The sequence below is a fragment of the Gambusia affinis genome, linkage group LG12, assembly GCF_019740435.1.
Source record: "Gambusia affinis linkage group LG12, SWU_Gaff_1.0, whole genome shotgun sequence".
Taxonomy (NCBI): Eukaryota; Metazoa; Chordata; class Actinopteri; order Cyprinodontiformes; family Poeciliidae; genus Gambusia; species Gambusia affinis.
In genome coordinates this window covers 14,963,677-14,971,686 of record NC_057879.1, presented here as the reverse complement: position 1 = coordinate 14,971,686, position 8,010 = coordinate 14,963,677, and positions in this window count along the sequence as shown.

The following is an 8,010-nucleotide window of genomic DNA, read 5'->3' as shown; positions in this document are numbered from 1 at the left end:
CCAGAAACAGCTTATTTACATAAAAATGACAGATACCAAAAATGGTGCATTCTGAAAGGAGCTCAAAATAGGCATAGCTGAAAAGGTGAAATCTCATTATCAGAGAATGATTTTATGCAAAAAATGTAAAGAACCTGTTGTTCAAAATGGAAAGATAATAGGCCCATTTAAAAAAAAAACATGAGAAAGGCTTCAGATGTATGAACTCTGGCAAGAGCAAAAGCATTCATCCTGTGGCACATATCATAAACAAGATGTGCGCTATTGGTGCTGTCATAATGTGACAGTATGATCTAATTGTTTTATGTGGTTGTAAGTTTCCAACTGATAATGACCCTGCCCTGCTCAGCAGTGGTCTGCTTCGGCCAGATGCATCCAGAGAGGTCCAGAGCACATTTACACCCAAAATTATCTTCCGTGCCCCCTCTTTCCTTTGCCGCTTCCTCCAGAGAGGTAGAGGGACTACCTGTCACTTTGGGGGGAGTTATGCAGATGGTACAACAGATGTGTGGCCGAAGCACGTGACGAGAGAGCTGCGTTTGGTGTTAAGAGGGCCACTGACTTGGTACAGATGGTGGAAACGATGATGAGAGCAATAAAAGTGCTGCAAGGTAAAAAAAAAAAAAAAAAAAAAAAAAGGATTTTAACTCCTACCATACCATACCTGTTCACTGTACCTGTATGTTTAGATTTCATATTTACATTTGTGTTTCCCTGCTAAGATTTAGTGGCATTGCACCATCACCCCACACCACCCTGCTGCTCCACAGCTGGCTGCCCCACCCTTCCCAGCTGCCACTGGGCCTCCCCCTGGCCCGGGCGCTTGGCAGAGCTGGCGTTTTGGGCGCTCCCCCACCAGTCCTCCCTGGCAGCTGCTGCCCTCAGCTGCGCTCCTGCAGACGGTATTGGGGTCGGACAAAGTCACTCCTCCTGCGACCGTGTGTGAGGCTGTTGTGGGAGGATGAAGAGGAGGCAAGGAGACTCTTGGCTCAGATGAAAGATTCTTAAATTTAAGATGATGGATGCAAGACATGGAGAACCAGGGGCAAGTCTTTTGGAAACGTGTTTGTGGCTTCTTAGTCTTTTTATATATTTCTGTCTGACAAAAAGCCGAAAGCTACAAGCCGAAAGCAATGCAAATAGTGAAGTGGCAGCATCATTAAAGGGGATGATTATTTTGTTCAATATTTTGATAATTATAATTCAGGGCACCTTTCAGAGGAGGCACCTAACCACTGAGGAGAAAATGACATTGTGATCATAGCTGGCAGGCAAGATGTGATCTCTCTCTCCCTCCAACCAGCTCTCCTTTTCACTCCTTCATACTCACACTCTCGGTGTGACAGAAAGTCTATGGGGAGGAATAAGAGGTAGTTATGGGGGGAATGCAGCAGCCTCCACAGTTTAATTGGAGATGTGTCACACTAAATAAATGGTGCAAAAACAAGCGCTGACTGGAGGCTTGAGGGAGGGGCCCTGGGGATGCAGCCTGTTTTATTGGGCAGGAGCTTTTGCACCGCTCCAGGGTGAAACGGGACTGTGCACTTGCAGTGATGCCCCCCGAACCACTAAAACCAACGTGCCTCCTGAAGACCACCGTGGAGGATAAAGACAAAGGCATTCTTTCTTTCCTTTTTTCACTCTGCAGAAAAGCGTCTTAATGGTGGTTAGTAGAAGGTTTAAGGGAGAACACGGTGACCTGGTTGTTTTCTCATTCAGTGAGGGGCAAATCTTCGTCCTCATCAGTAATTTCAATTTCTGCACAGGGCCAGACAAATCTATAACCGTAAAAACAAAATCTTGAGCAAGCACCGTCTGCACCACACAACTACTAGATCCTCTTTATGTCAATTTATGTTTTTAGAAGAAGGCAAACCACAGCCTCTAGCCAATTTCATTTCTATGTGTAATCCATATGTGACCTCTAAGTAACCAGGGGAATGTGTTTTCCAATATTATATTAATTTTCATATAACTTTGCTCATGCAGTGTGTGTTTGCACCTTAGCTTCCAGAGTTCATGCCACAGGGGCTTGATTTACCTCTAGTGTGTGCTGCAGTAATTGGATGTGACACCATTCTCTCTGCTCTCCCCAGGGGATATATCAGGAATCTGACTATTATGGACCTAGTCATGAATATGTCACGACAGCTGCAAACAAAGGCTCTCCGTTTGGATAAGGCTCCTCCTCAATACATGTTGTTTCTTCACTAATGTATATGACACATTTGCTGCTTATTTATTTTCAGCTGAAGCAGAAATGAATAATCCACACTTGTCATTGACTTGCTTTATTTGATCACAAACTAAAATACCACTGAAGAATATCTGTGTTGTAAAATGTTTGTTATATTTAGTTTGTTAGTTTTTTATTTTTTTTATTTTTATTTTTACATTAATTTTCAACAAATAAATAAATATGGCACAGGTTATCAAAGTACAGTTTTCATCAGTTGCCAATAGACATGAATTACAGTCAACTTGTAATTCAGGATTTAAAAAACAAACAATCAATATCCAAACATAAGAAAAACCATGTTTGAAACTTAAAGTTTTCTTAAAATAACAAAGGTTAAGTCAGCCCCCAGGCCTACAATAGGTTTATTTAAGCTTTTTTAAATATTTTTTTCATTTTTGACACACATAACTATTTCTGATTCTAAAGGAAATTTTATTTCACTTACTAAAAGAAATGGCTATCCAAACAAACCTTATCTTATGTCACCAGTCTCAAACTCCAGTCCTCAAAGGTTGGAGTCCTGCAATTTTTAGATGTCTCCCTGCTTCAGCACACCTGACTCCAATATTAGCTCATTAGCAGAGCGCTGTAGAGCCTGACTGCATGCAAGTGAGGCAGTTTAGCCATTTAATTTAAGTGTGTAGGACAAGGGACACATCTAAAAGTTACAGGACACAGACTGTGGAGGACTGAAGTGTGAGGGCACTGCCTTATGTGTAAAATTTATTACCACCTAAACCTAATGAATGGTTCTGCCACCTGTAGCAGCAAAAATTAGAGTGAAATATTTGCAATGAGTCTCAATTTATCATCAGTATTTTGATCCATTCACAGGTGCACTTGTCATTATGACATCTGTTCTTGAATTTCTTTAAATCATGGCATAGTATGTTGCTTTTTGAGATTGTGTCTTCTTTATGTTAGCTTGGTAAAAACCAGCGCCTTGTTCAACACATTGCTTTATACAGGAGTCTGGACCCTTAGCTATTGAGTAATGATTGCTTGCTGAAGGGGTGGACTTTGTTTTTATTACTCAGGCAGTCTTTATCTGTTTGTTAGTTTGATAATATCAAAGTGTGACAAAACATAATGTCATAAAATCTGTGCAAAAATAGAATTCATACAACAGTTATTAAAACCTCTGCAGGGTTGCAATGGGATTGGTTGTCACTTTAACATTGACGTATGGTTCAAACAATGTCCTATCAATAATAATGTATCACAAATTTTGCAGACACATGCTTGCTTTACAGTTATGTGGGTAAGTTGTGATGTCAAATTTCAAAACAACTGAAAATATATTTTTGAACCACAAATACGTTGATACCCTAGAAAGACATCCTTTTGCATGCAATTGATGCGCAGTGCTTCACTTAAATCCTATTGTTTGTTGAGAGTTTTACCCATCAATTCAAATTTAGCGTGGTGCTTTGTATGCGCTATGGCCCCCAAAAAAGTAGTCTCTGGGTAAAATAGCAGGTATTCTGATATTAGTATTCCCACAGCCTGCATAATTGCTGTAATTTGCTTTCCCTTTGGGTAATCTGTAAACATGGCTGTTTTGATGTTTTTGGCATCCTCCATTGGCTGAGCTCTCTACTCCTCCAGCGGAGCCCCCATCCCAGCCCAGGGTGACACAAATAGATCCTTCCCCAGAAGGCGCACGTAGTTCTACATGGGCACAATCAATACAACCCAGTCATCGCTGGAACTGTAGCGGTATTAAAAGCACCCCGTAAGCTGCCTCTCACCACGACGGTATTTTAGGGAAATAAAGCTATTGATCTTCCGGGACTTCTGGCAGGGCATTAACCTGGGTCCACAAATTAGAACGTGCTCATCTGGACACATCTGCCTGCGATGTTGCAAAAAGGCCTGCCCTGAGGAGAGAGGAGGAGAGCTGTGAAGCCTGCTGCTTTCAGTGATGAGAGGAGCGCTACACGACGCCCGTGTCAGAGCAGGGGAGGCGTCTGGATGCCCAGGACTTCCATTAGAAGCCCAGGATGGTGGCATGGGTCGATGTTGTAAGGTTTGGTTGGGGGTACTCCATCTCAGATCAGTGTGGTTCCTTCCCACTGATGTTGAGGGAGAGAGGGGGCTGACCCACAGTAAAGCTGAACCCCTAACTGGAGGGACAATGAAAGAGACGCTTGCTGCTAGCGCTGTTTGTTTCACCAGAGCTGGAAAATGTTTCTATATGAAACTGAGTACAGATTTTTTTGTTTTTGCTTCACAAAATCATATAACTACAGATTATTAATAAAGATTGCACAAAAATGTAATAGTCACTGACTCATAAAGCTACTGACTCGCTAACATCTAAAATCGGTTGAAAGCTGCAGTGTCAGATTTTCAGAGTACACAGAGTGCAAAACCCAGAACTACACTTGATGTACACTATAAAATTCAATGACCCATTTTACTCTGATGGGTCTTTTTGGTTGAGCTGTCATACAAATACAAAAGATTTTTAGGGTTGTGCCAGCATTTTTCAAACTCTCCCATTTCTGACACCAGCTGTTATGGCAGTTTTTTAGATCAATAATGATCGAAATGCCTCAGTGAATGATGAGAGAAATTAGTGATGCCTTTCTCATTACATTTATTTTCAGAAGAACCCAGAAAAAGAACAGAAGGCATCGGTGGGACGTTTGCCCAGCTTAGTGTTTCAGTCCAACAGTACTTCCTCACGACCTCAGACAATTGCTCCTCAAAACTATTCATCCTGCACTCTAGTCAAACAACTGGCTCCTGGAAGTTGAGTTGTTTTACTGTAACTTGAAACACTACATGTCCCATTCTCAGTACATATTCAGTTGCTTCTATAGACATAGTTGTCTAATACAGAAAGAACGACAGTTTAAAGTTTCATGAAGTAGTGCCCCAGAAACCGCTATAAAGTTTTTGAGACTGGAGTTGTCTTAACACAGTAGAAATTTATCTTGGTCTTAGCTCAACTTGGACTTACTGAAAAGAATCAGACTTCACAATGTTGTATTATCTAATGTCGATTTATACAAAATGAAGACACCGAGAGTTAGCTAATGCAGGTAGAATATTAAGCTATTAATTCTTTATAAAAAGACACTCACTCCAAACATCATACTATTCTTTTCAAAAACCCTTTACAATGTACTTCAATTTTATTGGTTGTGGTGTGCAAATGTTTGAAACTAAGTTTATCTTTTTTTAGCAGTGAGATTTGAAGCTATTTATCTGCCTCAATCGATATGCCAAAATAAACCGAAAACCTTATCCAGCCTCCATTGTGGCAATTTGAGTTACATCTTGAGACATTCAGATGTTGTATATTTAAATGCTTGAGTCTAACCTTGTATTTATTTTATTTGTTTTTGTTTTAAACCTATTCAGACCTTCTTGTAGAAATTCTCTGTGTTCACAAGAGCTTCTTTTATTTCATTGATTTTTTTTTTTTTTAAAGTTCTTACATTTACATTTACTTGAAATGTAGAAAGTTGCATCTTTTTGAAACCATCTGCTGAAAATCAATAAACATTTGCCATAAGACAAGAATGGCATGTTCTCTTCTTATCTTTCTCATTCTTAAGAGTAGCTAGCAAAAATTATCCCCTCAGTATAACTGTGCAGGAAGGAGACAGGAAGATGTAGATTATTCATTAAAGTTATATTTAAAAATGCTTCAGGTAAACTGAAAGTATTGGAACTATTTTGCAATCCTCTAATTGTTGATTTTTCACAAAATCAACAATTAGTTATTTTTCTTAATGTGGGATATTTTTCTGCAGCTAAAAGTTCACATCTTCACACATTTCGGGTGTAAGATTATGTTACTTAAATAATTGATTTATCTTAAAATTAATATTTACCAGTAAACGTGAAGGGTGCTGTATGCTGTTTATTACCGTAATGTATTTCTCCTTACAACAGATTTCACATGCTATTTGCATGCACACTGAGACACTTTTGGAAACTTTCCCCCTTTCCTCTGCTTGCCCTCACTGTGGGAAGCTCGGAAGTTTATCTGCCCCAGTTCTCCATGTCCTTGAGAGTTGTGCCTTCGGGCCGGGGCTGCTGGGGTCCCGTCGTGCACAATGTGTGCTTCTCACTCAGGCTCCCGCTGTACTCCGTCGCCCCTGCATGGCTCTGGAGAGTTGCCAAGCTCTGAGGGGTTGTCGGTGAGAGGAGGAGGAAGAGGAAGACGATAAGGAGGAGGATGAAGAGGAGGAGGTGAGTCAGTTTGGTTGTTACAGCAGAACACCTCCGAACATCTCACTATCTTCCCCCATGGATGGCAGCCGATCTGATATATAAATCACTCTCCTGGATCGGCTACAACAAATGGTGGGGAAGATGTTATGGATAACCAAACTAATTGCAAACACTGTGAAGTGATGTGCAAATGACTGAGGGTCATGTTTTCCACACAGCTTTTGGAAATGTTAAATCACGGTGCGGTGTATTTGAATTGAGCATAATGACGTCAACAACACAGCTGAAATTTAAATGAAGCACAAAGAAAATAAGATTTGTCTTGGTATATATTAACATGATTTTACATTACATATTGACTGAACCAACAAATCTAGGTCCATAATTTGTAGCTGCATGTTTTGGACTAATCTCCTTATATATTATTTAGCACCTTTGTGCTGTTTTTCCTTTTTGTAATTAATATGGATATTGGCCAAGAGCAAAGATAAAGATCCATTTTCTAATATTTTGTCCTTGGATTGAGCTCTTAGGGAATTCACCCCCCTTCTTCTCTTTCGTCTCCCTGGCTAAGGCAAGGGGAATTGGAGGGATGAGAGGCTATTCCCTAAATAGCCGATGGCAAGAGGTATCCTGATTAGCATGCTGCCTGCTCTCTCGCAGCAATCCTCCAGGCCACCAACACTATCACTTATGTGCTGTTTGTATTTGTAGTTGATAGTGTGTGCTGTTATAATTGGAATGAGCTCAGGAACCTCGTTTGCTTTTGATCCACTGCCAGCCACTCAGAGAGCTACTGGGCCACAGCTCTCACCTCCACGCTCCCAGTGGATTATGGGAAACTGCAACGCTTATGTTCTAAAAAGCGCCTGACAGCATCTCACTCAAGGTCGAACAATGCAACACTGAGCGTGGGGAGCAGAAGAAAAATTTGGAGGAAAAAAACAAGTTTTGCAGATTTTTGATGTGACTCTGGGATTTGAGTTGGGAACGTCAAAAAGACATTTTAGACTTGTGAGACTTCGAGGGAAGGTGGCGGTGAGGTAGTTTTGGGTATTGTCGATACCACAAAAAGGTAGCTTTTCTGTAGACACAACCCAAACTCATTACTATTTGGGTCGTGAGTTTGTGTCATAGAAGTTGTTTTAAAAAATAATTTAAAAAGAAAAATTTGGGAGAAGAGAAAAACGATAACTTTGAAAACACTTTAATTTTGTGGATGTGGATGTATACCTAAGTATCAATCCCCTTTTCAAGTCTCACTTGGTCACCATCTATTACCATCAGATGAAAAGAATATCTCTGTCACCTCTGTCCACCACCACATCCACCATTGCAAGAACATCTTGCTCAACACTACTTTATCCCTTCATCACACCCCAGAAAAGACTCACAGAATCACTGATCAGAAAATAAACTCTGCTCTGCATTACACTTTGGACTAAAGGTTTGGCTCTCTTCTCATCATATCCCATTCAACTCTATCTTCACAAAGCTCTCCCCTATGTTCATCAGTCCTTATGAAATCCACAATCAGCGCCACCAGAATTTGTCACTGTAATACACCTAAAAATGTCACA